The sequence below is a fragment of the Ambystoma mexicanum genome, chromosome 5p (genome assembly GCF_040938575.1).
Source record: "Ambystoma mexicanum isolate Mex_15411 chromosome 5p, UKY_AmexF1_1, whole genome shotgun sequence".
Lineage (NCBI taxonomy): Eukaryota > Metazoa > Chordata > Amphibia > Caudata > Ambystomatidae > Ambystoma > Ambystoma mexicanum.
This window is the reverse complement of record NC_090930.1, coordinates 551312943-551329678: the sequence shown is the minus strand read 5'-3', so window position 1 is coordinate 551329678 and position 16736 is coordinate 551312943. Positions and strand designations below refer to the sequence as shown.

The 16736-nt window shown below is 42.2% G+C and overlaps 1 pseudogene; it reads left to right on the top strand.

The window, feature by feature from the left end:
• The first annotated feature begins 6588 nt into the window (after positions 1-6588).
• The window catches only part of LOC138480556 (protein smoothened pseudogene), a 28594-nt pseudogene continuing 18446 nt past the window's right edge, over positions 6589-16736 (top strand).

Sequence of the window (16736 nt, the reverse complement as noted above, 5' to 3'; positions counted from 1 at the left end):
AACCTAAATCTCAGGATTAGGTCCCTATGTTTCTGATTAGATGATTTTCTCAGGTATTCCGGGATGATGTTAGGGAGTCCTGTTAATGTTTTTGAGAGAGTATATGTCTTTAGCATGGAACGTCTTGTTTCTGTTTCTGTTCAATCAGCAGAGGTGAGTAGGATCTTTATTCTCATTGGATTGTCACACACAGTTTGGACCTTTGTATTGAGGGTCCTCAAGATGTCTATGCATTTGTCACTCCAAAGTAGCAGGGGCCAAAAGCTAGATCCTTTACTTTCGGCTTTAATGATTCTGTACTCATCGGGCAAGTTGGAAGCTCCAGTTTGCGGAAAGTTGTCTGTGCTTTCCAGATGATTCGGGAGTACAAGGAACAAACACCTAATTCATGCCTGATGAAAACCATTGGTGAGGATTTCATCAGTCTCAGGACTCTTTTCCAATATGCTCCCTCAAGTTTTTCCCATGTTTTCCAATGCAGTCTCAGCCCCGCTTCACCTGCGTATGTCATTGAGGGAACCAATTTCTGGTTCTAAAATTTTATGATTGGTTCTAGTGAACATTTTCCAAACGTTTTCCCTATGATGTGGGCTTGTGCGGTGAGTTGGTTTTTTTCGTCTTTAAATTGTCAATCCAAGGCTTTTCCCCTTGATTAGCACTGATTATTATACCCAAATACTTTGTTGTTTTTGTTAGAGGAATTTTTTTGTTGGCCAGGCACCATCTGAAAGATTTTCTTACTTTTGCGTGTGGTTTTTTTAATTAGCAAGATTTCCAATTTTTTTTTTGTCCGTTTCATTCTACAGAGATCTAGAGTGCCTCCAGTTTTCGCTGCAGACCTAAGTGCATCCTATCCAGTAGTACAAGGTCATCTGCATATAGCAGGGGACCCAACGAACAACCATTAATTCTTAGAGAGCAAGATCTACTAGGCTCCAGTACATCCTTCATGTCCATGATGTAAAAATTGTATAGTATGGATGCTAGGGGTCACCCCTGTTTGAGCCCCCTTCTGGTGGGTATTTCTCTGGTAAGATTGCCTGTTTGGTCTAGCCTGACCGGGAGCGATGTTTAGGTATGGAGGGCTGAAATTGCTGCTATTAGATCTTCGGGACGACCTTTCTGATGCAATATGCAATTTCAACCACAGTATGTCTCGGTCCACTCTGTCAAATGCTGCCTCCATGTCAATACAGGCTAAAAAGAGATTTTTGTTTTCTTTTAGAATCTTTGTTTTTAGAAGGCTAATTAAGAAGAGATTTAGCCCACAGTCTACTTGCTCTACAAAGCTGGATTGTCTTGGGTCAAAATTGCCAGTAATTGAGATCCATTCTTTTAGACATTTAAGTAGAATACCTGCATACATTTTTCCCAGTACGTTTAGAAGTGAGATTGGTCGATAATTCCCTGGTTTCACTCTGACCCCTTCTTAAAAATGGGTACCACTACCCTGTGTTTACATGAGCCAGGGATTGATCTTGAGTAGTTAATTCTAGTCAAGAGGTCGAAGCAAAAATCCACCCTTCAAAATAACGTTGGACATGCCATCTGGACCTGGGGCCCTTGAAGCACTTGCTTTCACTATTATGAGCTTTATTTAATTTCTGTCAAAATCTATGGACCAAGGTTTGGAGTCTTGTTTCTCCCCAATTTCGATGTTTGCTGGATTTTTTTGCCCATAGATTAGCTCAAAGTGCTCTACCCATCGGGATTCTTGGATTGGGTTTAACTGCAGGGCACCATTATTATTTCCTTTATCATTCAGGTGGGACCAGAAGAATTTAGTGTTTTTAGTATTTAGAGCCATCAACATTTGTTCAGAGTCTTTTTGATATAAGCAGGCTCTGTAGAACCTTCTCCTCACTGATGAGGCAGAACAAGTCTGAAACATGTTTGGGGATGCTTGTGGTCTCGTGCAGAAGGGATGCGACCTAGCAGTTTGGGCTGGACTACCCCTTTTGGGGTGGGACCAAGTCTGATTTGCATATGGTCTTTCCCCTTCTGTAATGGCTTGGCAGATTGAAGAACGATGGTCTGGATGGTGGACCAGAGCAATGCCAGAGGTTAAGATTCATTCTTAACCTTCCATCCATCACCTCTTTGTTTTTGCTCCATTAGACTTTACCCAATTGCGATGTTGTTGCTTACGCGCCCTCTTTTTCTTAATTCTAGTTAGGAGCAGCTTGTGGTTTAGAGTCCTAAGATCTTTCGTCAGGTGTTTCTTCTTTTCCGCAATAAATGGAAGATATGCTTCGCTTAAACATCACCTTACCTTTTCCAGGTTGTATTTCTCTAAAAGCGAATAGGCACGACTCATAATCAACTCCCAGTTCCAGGGATAGGTGCCATTTATTCAAAGCTGTTGTTAATGCGGGAAGCGATGTTGAATCGATCCACAATCTATTCAGGCCATTATTAAGGTCAACCTTACAGGGCCAATGCTTCCCACCGTTGTTTGTGTGAACTTTCTCATTTTGCCTAGAGCAAGTTAGGATTAATGGTCTGTGGTCACTCTTCAGGGATGACAAGATCTTTAATGAGGTCACCCTGCAGAAGGTTGGTCAGTCGACAAAGAAATAATCGAGTGTGGCACTTGTCGGCTAGAGAACCAGGTTTTAGCTCCTGACAAGTTTCCCTTCATGTGGCCATTAACCATGTGTAGATCTCTATTCTTTGTTTCTTCTAACTCCTTCTTAGTACGTATCAGCTTCTCGGTTTTAGGCCAATTCCTTTTGGCGCTGTCATGGTCCCCAGGCAATCAGCATTCTGGTCCCCACAGATGACAATCTGTGGATCTTCGAATTCTGCTCTTGTGTCGTCTATCCATTTCATTGATAGTTGTATGAAACAGTTTCCTTCTCTGGTCTTGACATTCCAGTAAAGGTTAATGATGACTTGGACTCCCTATTTGGGGTTCAGGGATTCTTTTGATTTTATTAAAGCAATCTGCATCAGGGCAGATGGATTGATTACTTTTAGCACTTTCCCTGCTGTGCTATTGTTTGTAAACAAAAGGTATTCCTGACTAGGGTCTTCCTCTTATCCCTTTCACTGCCTTATTCAAGTATCCAGTGAATCCGTCCAGGATTGGCGTTTCTCCAAGCCAAGATTCCTGTAGGCATAGTACGTCCAGGCATGTCAATTTTGGATCCAAGCATTGAAACAGGTGGGTAAAACCTTGCGTGTTCCACGAGCCTAGTCTCAGACTTCCTGTGATGTTATCACTTGCATTGATTATGTAACAATCTCCTGATGGGTCTCTCTAATAAATTCACTCAACAGTTGCAAACAATACAGACTAAAGCAGCTAGGCTTTTTCTGCAAATTGAACACTGGAACCACATATCTCTTGATCCCCTTTTTCCTGCATAGGCACCCCACCAAAATGCATATTAATTTCGAAGCCCTATGGCACATGCATGGGGCTTACTGGAGTAAGGTCCCAGTTTACATAAGTTGGAGAGTAAAGAACTACCTTCCATCTAGGTTCCTGAGAATGGCCAGTGCCAAGTCAATTGTCACTGTGCTTTAAAGGAAAATTAAACTAGGTTGTAGACCTCTTGAGAAAGCTGGGGCCTATTTTTGGTGGGAGATCCCAGTCACCAAAAGAGAAATTGAGAACAATTTGCAGTTATTCAAAAAACTGAAAATATTCCCTTTTAGGAAAACAATTGCTTGATTCCTGATCCTCTGGATTTGAGTGGTCTGAACCAGAGGCTCTACGGCACTTGTTTTTGCTATCTTTGTATATTTTCAATTTTGAAACTGTATTTCTTCTTGTGAACTTGTGTAGCACTCATTCTGCCCTCCGCCAATCCAAGAACAAAGATTTAACGACTCCCATTGCATGATAAGCCTTTGCTGCTGTCTTTGACACTTTTGCTGGGATTGGTGGAGGGAGGATTGTCTTTGATACTTTTGCTGCTCCTGGCTATATGAGTTGACGGCTCTGCCACGCTCTGATCTCTGCCGATCCCAGCATCCAGTTCCATGGCTCTTCACAACCATTAACGCCCCCCTTGCGTGGACACTCATGCTGCCGCGGCCCTGACAGAGTGCACGGCCACGCCCGCAGTATACTTGCCAACCCTGCCAATTTAGGAGGTAGCTTGCTGCTTTTTATGCAGTTCTACCGCCTACAGATTTTATGTACAGATCCTACTGCTATTTATAGCATCTGCCTGGATGCGTGCCAGCTTTATGGGGCTCTCACCAGGCCTGGCTGCTGGCTGCAGCAGAAATTCATTCTGTTTTTACAGGGGGTGAAAGGTTGAATTAATTAATTTTATTGATGGGCACATGACTTGACATGCAAGTTCATGATGCCACAAAGCCCATGCCTCATCTACCTGCCCGAACTCTGCTCTCTGTGTGTTTACTACTATGAGTGCACTGCAGAAATGTGCTTCCCGTCTGCGGTGTCATGTCCTCGTTGTCTGCTAGGTCTCGGTGATTCTTTTGCACAGTACGCCAGGTAATTGTGTCGTAAAACTCATAGTAACTTATTTCTGATGCTTCCACAGAGGGATAGCACTTCCCTGTTCGCATTTATTTTCAGGATAGTCTGGGGAAATTATAAGCAATGCTAATGGCAGTAAAAGTTCCTGATTTTCAGAGATTCAGTGTGGCAAACAACTGACCCTTCCCTGACAGTTTCCTCTGTGGGATATAATGCTTCTGATTGTGGTGCCAAGTTAGGCAATCGCATTAAGAATACATTTCCTATTTGACATGCAAAGTAGTTGGCATAATATGAATTCTCAAGCCCACCAAAGCTAGAAATACAGAACTACTGATAAGCGTAACCACTGCAACACTTATTACATCTTGGATCAATACCTCATTCACACTTATGGATATTAGAAGCATACAGGAACAGCTTTGAAATCACTTTATGTAAACCCTGGCAGCTGATTTTGCTTTCATGTTCAGATTATGAATGCTGGATTATATGTACCAGAATGCAACATAATAGGAGTCTTAAAAGTTAGGTATTCATCATCATTTTACACCTGCCCTTTGACAACTAAAGAGCGCTTAAAGGTTGCACTATTTTCAAGCATAGTTGCAAACATGATAGATTCCAGTCTGTAGTTGCTTATCCAGTCCTGGTTTTTCTTTGCATTCTGGGATTTCTAATCTGTGTTTTATAATGGGAAAAGCAGAACTACAAGTCTCAGAATGCAAAGGAAACAATTAGAACTGAATACGCACCTACAGATTTGAATGGATCATGTTGGAAACTGTTAAAGATGTAGACATACCCAAGAAGAGCCTGTCTGATAAATCCATGTGCTTATAAGTCGTGATTTTCTAAAGCATGCATTTCTATTTAGCATTTGCACAACAAACAATCCTCATTATCACGTAATTCCGGTGGAAACCTTTGTGAGGGAAGAGACCCCTACAGCTGGTGTGTGTTGCAGCTGTTAATTAAACTGCTGCTCATTACCGAAAAGTTGATGTAGAAATAGATTTTTGTTACTGTATGTTGTAAAATGAAAATATGTTTTAGTGTGGTAAAAGCTGGGCTCAGTGCTCAGACATCACTCATGAGTGGTATTACATGCTAGACTGTCCAGGATTGGTGCAGTCACTCTGGGCATGTTTTCTAATTGTGGCACAGCATTTTTGCTGGTAAAACCAAAATCACCAGTGCTCTTATGTGGGGATGGGTGCACTGAAGATGATACTGAAATGCATCAAGAAAATGTACTGAAATATCACAAACAAGTAGAATAAAAAGACGTTCGCCAGAAGGAAGAAGGAAGAAATGCTGGCTAACGTTGATGATATTTTGGGCCAGTTAAGAGCTCCCCACTCCTGTGGTGTTGAAGGCAGTTGAGTAGCCCAGCAACATCACAGTACAAAAGACCAAGGAAAATAAACAGGCAAAATATGTGCACAATGAGCTACTGGCTACTGGGTCAAGAACCCCATTGGAAGATACGGGAACCAAGAAGGACCCGAGGCAAAAGAAGTAAAAAAATGGAGAGATGGAGCTACACATACCCAGGGATCAAAGGTGGAACCCTTGTCGCCTGTCACAGAGAAACATGACAAGCCACTTTCCCTTCTTGAGCCAAAGACAGAACAGAAAGGAATTGGGATCACCAAGGAAGCAGCTGTTGTTACAAAAGAGGAGATGAGACAAATAACACAGGAACTAATGGAGGAAAAACAGAGGAGTTGGAGGGTCAAACACAAAATAAGAGAACACAGTGGTACACGAAGAACAGAGGATGGACCTTTGCAGAAGTTGATGCACGTCAGCATCCAAGAAGACCAGCAGTCAAAATGTAAGCTCCAACAAGTGCGTGAGCAACGGGAGGACCATGTTGCCCACCTCAAGCAAGAGAACAGTGTACTGAGAGCCTGACAGTTCAGCTACAAATGAGGTGGCTCAGGAGGATCTACAAAAGAAGAACACAGATCAGAACAGGGTACAAAGGAAAGTTCAACAGCACAATACAAAGCTCAAGACGGGAAGTAATAGAGGAATATCTCAGGGAAAGAACTTCTGAATTTGACTATGCTTGACAAGATGTACAGCCCACGTTGACTGCAAAAGAGAGTGAAGTTCAAAACATGCACAGTAACTCTGATACAACGGAAGACAAGCAGCAGCTGGAGCAGAACGTAATGCACTCAAAGGAAGCTGGGAGAAAAGTTCAGGAACCAACTGCTGCAGCAAAGCCTATAGATCACATGCAAAGAAGCCTCCTTGGCAAAGATGGCAAAGTAAGAGCGCTTGTAGAAATGGCACAATTTGAACGTACTGATCTTGCTAAGAACACAGAAGAAAAGACCCTCTGCATTGTCCATAAGGCCTTCTGGGCCTGGGAACTGGGACCACAATAACTCCAACTCTCTCTTCGGAAATATCTTCCTACTTGAGCTCTTCACTCGTCCACCTCCAACTCCCTCAGGGTCAGTCGCTTCTCCAAGCAATGAGTTGGTGGTAGATCTCTTTATTTGGTTGTGTCTCCCTCTGGAACCGCCTCCCTGCCTCTCTGAAACTTGAGCAAAACCATCTCCAGCTCCGTCAGCACCGCAAGAACTTCCTCTTTGCTTCTGCCTTCTCTCTTCCTCTCCCCTTGCTGATCTCCTGTCTTATACTGCACTGGTCACCTGGCTACCCTCTGATTTCGGGCCCAGGTCCCTGCCCGCCCAGTTGCACACCAGCACTGCCTCCTGGCAACCCCTGCTCTTGTGTCTGTATCTGCAACCTGCAAACAAAGGTTTATATAGAAGCACACCTATCTGTTTCAAAATTGTACATTTAGCTTAATGGAAGTAGTGCGGTGCGCGAGAGTATATATGGACCCTGACACTAGGTCGTAGTGGTACATGACAAAAGGAAACAGTGTCCACGATCTGCGGAACACTCGTGCCCGTGCACAACAGACACACAACATTCACAAGAATATATTGATCATACGGCAAAACAAATTTGAGATACAGTGGGGTGCCCACATAAATATTACATATACAAAATACTCTTTCAATTTTGTCTTTTGTTTTTTCAAATTTTTACTTAAGAACTCGTGAACCTGTGGTGTTAATGCAAGTTAACAATATTACATTCATATTGTACAATATAGTATTTCAGATGTGAAAACTCATCAAACACCAACATTGATAGTGATACCCTTAGTGATCCGTAGTCGGCATCCACGACAGGTATGAATATGCTAGTTCAGGGAATATGATTCATGAAGGGATCGGAACAGTACAGTGTAGCTAACCATTTTTTTTTCTGTTATATCCAACAGATGTTTGATTTAAGAAAAAGTCAATTGGACTAATATGAAACCCTGTTTCCGAAGAAGGGATATCACATCCTGAAACGGGTTGGGCTTTTGTACAAACCATTGTTTTTCTTCAAAAGAACCTTTTTCTTTTTGATACACTATCAATGTTGGTGTTTGATGAGTTTTCACATCCGAACTACTACATTGTACAATATGAATATAATATTGTCAACTTGTATTAACACCACAGGTCCACAAGTTTAAACATTTGAAAAAACAAAAGACAAAATTGAAAGAGTATTTTGTATATGTAATATTTATGTGGGCACCCCACTGTATCTCAAATTTGTTTGGCCATATGATCAATACATTCTTATGAATGTTGTTTGTTGACAATTCCTAGAGTGTGCACAGGGCACGAGTTTTCCACAGATCGTGGACATTGTTTCCTTTTGTTCAGTATCTGAAACCTTACAGTCCCCTTACCTGCACTTATTGGACATCTGCAGTCAGCACTTAACCCTCATACTTGCCAAATGCTTGCCGCACTACGATCCCTTGTACGGCACTTGCCCATCCTTCCCTGCCCCTGGCATTTTTCCCCTCCCCTTTCCACTGCACTTGCGCGATTTCAATGTCACTAGGCCTAGTAAGAACGTTGTCTTTGTCCTCCATCTGTTTCCCCTCCCTTGCCTCATCGCGCCTTGAAACACTTGTGTATAGGCGCATTATAAATGTCATTTCATATTATATCATATCACATAGGCCGACTTTAAGCTCACTGAAAACAGGACGAGAAGATTAGCCCATAAAAGGCACTGATTGGGAAATGGAAATCGCCTTCTATGTAAGGAAAGGCATTCTTGATACAGTATATATGGCAGGTGTGCATGAACTGTGATAGACTTGTACTGAGTGAAAACTATTGAAGCTGCATCCATTGTAACTTGACGCAATTTATTTTCAACAACACACAGGATTATTTTATTTTCATTCCAATCCTTTTTCTTTTTTCATGTTTCTTTGCCAGTTGATACATTTGCTCATCACGAAAGTATAAATGAACCACGCATTTAAGTTCTATACAGGTATGTAAATTGCAGGCGCCTTTATCTTTGCTACTATTCTGGGACTGCATCACATGAATTGCACTGATGCTGGGCAGTTTTGCAATGACATTTGCACAGATTGACTGGTGCAAAATGATTCTTTTGCACCAATTAGTCATTGCAAATGTCTTATTTTCACCGATAGTTCTGTGTAGAATTTCCCAACATCAATGTCCATCCCCAATGTAAAATTGCAAGACGTCAATGCTAAATTGCCTAAACTAATGCAATGCACGTGATCTGGCTTCCTACTATTGGATTGCATTTGGGCTCTGACAATCGACAACATACATTGATGTTGCTGCTTGAATTTACAGTACTTGTCAAACCCGTTCCCACACTTTTTGTTTGCTGCTGCATACAGTTCCTCCGACAACTTCACATGATCACATCATTAACCTGATGATGTAGCAAGAAGGACACTTCTCATGTCCTTCCTTCCGTCGGTTACGTTAAGGTCCAAAATTACAACACTTGTCACCCTGATGGTGATGTAGCTCTTGGTGCTGCTTTCTTCGCTTAACTCAATGTTTTTGGTGACCTTATTCTTCCTGACGTGACCCGGGAAGGAAGGCGTACTTCCTGATAAACTTTTAATGATGTGATTGAGTAAGTACTACTTTTTCGCCTGACATCCTGCACACGACTGTCTCCAAGCTGTAGTCCCTACAGAGTCGTGAGCAGCGACAATCAACATGGCTCAGAGAAAGAGAATCAGCAGCTCTGCCTTCAGCTGTGCGCTGCCGCTAGGACTTGTGGAGGTGAACTAGTAAGGCGCGCACCTGAGTGAAATGAGATAAAACTAAGTCACCATCAATTTAGGGGCAGATAAGAAATTCCTCAGTTATCACTCTAGCTATTTTTGTGACTTGACTCGTGCAGCACGCGTCATTAATGCTAATACTCTTTTTACACGGTGTTGTCAATAAGAAGAAGAATGGGACAGTAGTAGAGCTGCTATGCTGCCGCAAGATAGTGTTATTCAGATGAGTCATTATGCATGAGCAAAGAGATGGAAGGCCTGACACTTGGGCTCTGTGTATTATTGGGATATCAGAGAGGCTTTCCACAGATGGAAATCATTGCTCCAAGGAGCTCTACGGAGAAAGCAGTGGATCACATTTGGAAAAGTGCTATTGCTCCTTTTGGTGAAAGTGAGAACGCTTGGATAATACAGAGTAGGCCTTAGAACACGTCCCATTCTCAGGAGTCCGAGTTATGAAGGCTGAAACGCTTCACAAGTGTGTACCATGCCTCGACATAACAAGCTCGTTCTCCCATCTATAGTTCCCTGAAAATGGGAAAACAAATAAGCAGATTGTTTAAGATAGTACCTTAAATATGTTTGAGAAGCGGAGTGATGATTCATCAGGCAATGGATCCTGTCGGTTCAGAATGGATTGGACAATGGACCTCTCATTAACACCAGAAGCTGTCATGTGGGCGGGGGTCTACGCCTCTCGCCCGAGGAGGACGAGACCGGAAGTGTGAGTGAGCAGCCACCTTTTCCCAGAACTGTAATACCACGAGGTATCTCTCGCCATGAACAGAAATGATGGACCACTTTTGTTTTTAACAATGAAGGATATTGTTTTAGGTGGGAGGTAGGAAAAGCGTGCAAGAAAGCCTGATAAAGTAGATCTTGAGGTTTCGTGGTCAAGTGCCACAGATTTATAAAAGCAGAGGATCCGGAGGACGTGTGGAGTTAGCTGGTTGGCAATGGGTTTACTGCTGGGAGGTTGAACGTTTGTCTTGCAAGCAAATTAATGAACACTTTTGCTTAATTCATTATCTGAAACGTAAAGCAATTATTTGTGTCGTTTACAACCATAACATTGTCTTTATTTGTGAAAGCAAGCATTTTGAACATGTACTTGTTTTAAATAAAGCAAAAATGCTACTTAAATGTTACCTTTATGAAAATGAAAGTGATAAATACAGACTTCATTTGCGCCAGTTCATTTTACACTCTTCAAGGACATTCTCTCATGGACACATTGGAACTTAGTATATGAAGTGCACTTTTCGTTTCTATGGCTATGATGATGTCACTCATTTGCTTTTCAGCCTTAGCCAACTTTTTAGATCACTCTACCCTCACTTGCTCTCCCAGTTAATGTTCGACTTTCACTAAAGAGTCCCCACAAATGTCATATTTATTTTCTTTTTGCTCAATACAAATGGAGGATCTCCAAAAGTTGCGACTTTGGAAAATGCACACGCTTCTTTAAAAAGATCTGACTAATCAAATGCTTCCTTGGAGTTTCAAATAGTTGCGGCTAGCCGATCAAAAGATTTCCAGATTAGACATAAACTGCGGGCAGAACACGTATTATTGACATGAAATATGAGTAGAGTGGTGACAGTTGAGGGAGAAAGAAGCATGATCATGAGAAAGGTGTTAGGGACAGAGTTTATCACAGGAGCCAATTGATTTAAAGAAAAACATAAATGAACAGTTACCTCTCCTCCCCCAAGACCTTGGGACATACGTTGGTAGCCACATCAGGGGATGCGTTATAGATTTCCACTAAAAGAAATGAGGCCTAGCTTTACTTTCTTTTGGACAAATTAAGCACGGACTAAAGGGCAACTGTTCTGAGATTGTCAGAGGTAAAGCATTTATTAGAAACTTCACTTGGGGGTCTGGGTCACTGAGCCGTCTCGCTGGCAGTGCTCTTTGAAGGGTGAGTGCGTCTTCCAGTTTGCCCCTGTGATTGTCTCCTCACGACCGCTGATTCTGTAAGGGTCATCACGATAGGCATATAAAGCTGCATAACTATAAGGTCCTCCACTGTCATTAACTGAATAGCTAGAGACATGTAGGTTTCATTCATTGGCTTTCCCACAGGTACTGTCACTGTGGCCCCATGAGTGGTCCCTTCTCCAAATCAGCATACTCTGCAGCACATCTTTTCTAACTCCTGCAATTTAAGAAATGGAATGGGCACATTTGAACTCATAAGAGATCAAATACTCATTCAACCCACTGACGCCTCAACAGGAAAGACTCTGGATGTGTGGAGACCCTGTCCTTGTTGTGGGATGTATTGACCCACTCTGCTATACTATGCGGCCTCACCCTGCTATGTTTGGTGCCAGAAACAGTAAAATGGCAGCAAAACCCTTGGGCGCGCCAAATCCTCCAAAACCGCATTTTTCAACACACAAAAAGATGGCTGCACAACCTGCTACCCATGGTGCATGCAAGTGAAACTCCAAAATTGCCTGTAAATGAGGTTTACTTTGCTGCTGAAACTTCAACATGCCTGTACATAACACTTTCCAATACTCAAGATCTTGCTTGCTGCTTGCTTGGCACTAAAATTCATTTAATCTAATGAAGCACTGTGAATTCACAAGGTCCTGAAATGTTAAGAGCAAAACATTTTCTCAGCAAAACTGGATTGGCTGTGAATGACAATTACTGTCAAAATCCTGTGTGCAGCCACATTTGGCTACCTGTGAGTGACAGCCCCTGTCAAATGGGGTCTCTTGATTAAACTTTAAAGTTGTCTAAAACTAAAGATCTGCCAGATTAGCAAATATAAAAGGACTGTTGCTGAAAGTAACACAGATCTCAGTTGTTTTGATCCCACAGGTTTACAGCTAACAATGTGATTTATCAATGTTATCTGATGCAACAAGATTGTTTTATGCTGGGTTTCCAGTCAAGAAATTAAGAATTAACTTAGGCCTGCTGGGCCTGCAAGAGGTTGAAAAACAGGGTTCCACCCAAGGGGAGCGCTTTCCTCTCAGCAGATACTCACTGACACATGATAATTGTGGGGTAGGCCAGACTTGTGTCTGCTACCAAGGACTGAACAATGGCAGATTCTCCAGGCCAGGAAATGGACGTGTGAAAAGGTCGTAAACTAGGCTTGCAGAAGGAAATCCCAAAGGTGGGGGCTGCTCCTTGACTCCAGAGACAGACAAAAGGCTGACCATTTGCTGCTAAGAATATGTAATGAACATTTTTTAGAGACTTATGACTCGCTATCAGAAGTGGTGAAAAATATAAAAAGGGCAAATTTGTTACTCTAATTTTTGGCCCTACATTTCAAAATGTGGTGGAACTGTGTAGCATACTCTGAACAGGATTTGGCAATATATGTGGATTTAGAGGAACTGTATTTATGCTAAAATTGTTAAACTTTGGACTATGGTGAACACGCATATTTGTGGAAATTTGGAGAAAGTTTGGAAAATGTGTTCATAGCGAAATGTACAAAATGCTGCAAAAAGGTGAAACAAGGTCTCACAGCTGTGGGATTTTGATGAACAGATACTCCATAAAATATGTAATCCTTGTATGTGATTTCCGTAGAGGTTACAAATGTATAAATATGTATTTAGGATAAAATTTAATTTTGATACTGGTGGCTAGGGGAGGTTTCTAAGTATTGTAAAAACCAAACCAAAAATGTGACATCATCTGTCTTTGGTCCAATCACTCGGATGCAAGGCGGTGATGAGGCTATGATCCAATCCCAGTTCACAGGGGCAAGTTTTGTGATGTCATTTTGACATGATAAATAGGGACATCTGACAACACACACACACTCTCTCCTCTGATTCCAGCAAAGCACTCTGATCCAGCATGCAACATACAGCCTTTAACATCCTTCCAGATCCAGATGCCATTCAAAAGGCCAAGCCGTAGCTGAAACATTTTCAGCTATGCCTCAATCCTCAATTAATCCTCAACTAATCCTTACAACCCAGTGGGGCGCTGTGGTGTGGTGAAGCATCCTGAAACTATCTGGCTTGCTGCCATAATGCTTGCCTAATGAACTCGCCATCCTGCTGATCTGAAATATACAGAAACAAGAAGGGCAGATCCTGTGCAGTTCCGGCGACCGGCCTAGTTGATCCTGTCCAGCGCCTGATGTGCTGTTCTTCCCTGATAGACCTGATCCATTGACCAGAATCTTGACGGCCCAAAAGTCTTAAATCCCAGTGGATTGTGAGTATTAACAGGACGCTAGAGAGCTATTGTATACCTTGCCCTATCTTGTCCCACCCTAAATCTCTGAACTATCCTTACTTTCATAACCAGTAAAAGTGTCAAAATCTTTAGTGCTATCTTATTCTGTATATTTGCTAAAGCGTCATTTTCATAGTCATTTTTATTTGTGTAACTTTCATCCAAAAATCCCACTTCGAGTGTTTGCACTGTTTCCATCGGGCAAGGAGCTGGGGATCTGTTACTGAAGTCATGAATCAGTCTCAGAACTTCGTCCCAACCTGGTTGTCTAGCCTGCATGCTCTAGTTTTGAGTAAAAGCATAATCCATACTTTCTGATTTTAAACTGAAGTGCTTGTCCAAATTTGTGTCTTTATTTCCGAAAAAAAAAACACCTCTCACTAAAACCGCCATAACACCCTCAGTTTTGAAGATAGAAATGAAATTTCAATTCCCGCTGATACCTAACATCCTCAGCTATCTCCACAACTAAAAACTGGAACAGTGTATTTGAACCGGTTTTATCAAAAATGGCATAGTAAAAGTTTGCCACAAATTAACATTTTGCAAAGATTTTACACGTGTGAATTGTCTTTAAATTATTTTCCACTTTGCCTTTGAGATTCCAAATGTTTTCTTGTAATTAAATCATTGCTTGTGGTTGCTTGCATCTGTTCAAAGTGTCTCCCGTAGAAAGTTATAATAATTGAAACATTTTTGACCACATTTAAGTGTTTTTGCTCAGCTACTTTCAAACCCATACTGACAGTTGCAAAGTCAAATCCGTTTTTCTCTTTTGTTTAATGGGGGAAGGTGGGAGTGATCTTCTGTTTGGTCTGTGTTATTCCTGAGTACCTGCTCTCTTCTCACATCTATTTAAATTGCCTATTGGTTGGTTGAGGGGTGTTGCAGGGGGAACTTCTAACCACAGTGCTATCTTTTCCAAACCAACCCAAAAGTATTATTTTCTGTGCTGCATTATTTTTGTGTTCATTACCATTAAAGATATTATTCATTGCTCTTGTCACCCCTTGGCGATGGTTGTTACCTATTAAAAATATATTGTGATTTTAAATTCTAAATAAATAAATATTTACCATTGCAAACTAGCCTGATTCCTGGTTCAGTGTGACTGGGGGGGGGGGGGGTATTTTGAGAAGGGTGTGATATGAGTGGTATATCATTCAGAATACTGAATTTATAGACAAAAATAAATAAGGGTTTAATTTGTGTACTACATGCTAGGCGGGACTTGGGTGTGTGCCTGATTGAAATCCCTTACATTGTGCAGGCTATTGCCAAAGAAGGTTTTAACACACTGAGCTCTGCTCAAAGGGGATTGAAGAAAAGATGCAAGTGGCTAATGACATCACCACTCACTCAAACAGTAGACACAACACACAAGTCAACCTTGTTAAAATAATTCTGGAGATCTCAGAGAAGGGAGACAAGGACCAGGAAGGAAAATCGGGTAAGTGGAGGACAGTACCATCCAGCATTACTAAGGAATGCAAGTGCTTCCGATGTGGGGGGTTTGGTCATTTTGTCAATTCCTATGCTTGTCCTGCAATAAACCAACAGTCCTCCACTTCTGGCACCAGAGGACATTTTGTGTTTATATTTTGCAACAAGAAAAAGATGCCCTGCATTCAAGAAGGTGGCAGCTCTGATGAGCAATGAGTAATGATCATCAGGAGCCACACAGAGGATTACCTTGGGACGAATTATCTAAGCTCAACGGTGCAGTTAAAACAGGTCCCGAGGCACATGATGGATGACAGTTGCTCGAAATACTCCATAATTTCAGAAAACAAGAGGAAATCTGTCATAAAAAGAGGTAACCAAGAGAAGTTGAATAAGTCAGATATCAGAGACACCAGAGGATTTGAGGGTTCACTAATAAAAATGCTTTGATTCTTCAAACACCTTATGGAATTTAAAGGCACAATGGTCTTAGTAAAAATCTATGTGGCCAAAAATGGGGACAAATTGCTGGGGTGAAGGGACCAAGTGACCCTTGGTATCACACCTGAACCCAGTAAGAAAGAACTTGTTTCATATGTAGACAGTGGATTAAAGTAAAAAAAGGACTCATTCCATCATTCATTCAACAATAAGATTGGTTGCCTTAAAGGACACATGCACACTATTATAATAAAGGTAGTGGCCATCCCGGTCTGCCACACATGCAGGAATATACCACTGGTATCGAGAGCAGAGGTGAAGAAGTAATTTTAGAGACTTGTGGAAAAAGATGCTGGATGACATTTTTAAACCAAAACAATTTGCAGAGGGGTTAAGCCCCATTTTAGTAGCACAGAATAAGAAAGGCAAGATCTGAGTGTGCATTTATCTGAGCGCCCTTCACAAGGCCATTCTCATGTACAAGTTTCCCAGTCCTCTCATCGCCTAAATTCTCAAATGCATCCATGGAGTGGATCTACTCATCCCCTACCACCTGTCAGCTGCCTACCACCAGATCCCACTGAAGCAGGCCTGCAGACACTTAGGGCTTCATTATAAGGCTGGCGCTCCCCTAATGAAGGGGGCGGGTATGGGACCAGCCCCCTTCATTCCGGGAGCGCTGATTACGAGCTTCCCATCGCTGGACCCGGATCACATGCCTGGTAAAACCAGGCGTGCTATCCGGGTCCCGCGAGGGAAAGAGGGAGGCAATAACGGGCCAGATGTAATCTGCCCGTTATTACCTCCCTCCCTATTCCTATTGAACCCTATGGGGGCACAAATGGGAATGGGGAAGGATTCCTGCAAGGAGCAATTACCGGGTCCTCCTATGTCGGTGTAACCCGGTAACTCCCCATCGCAGGAACCCGGTAATGGAGCCCGGAACGGAGGCAGCCATGGAGCTAATAGCTAATAGCTCCATGGCTACCTCCATTCTCGTAA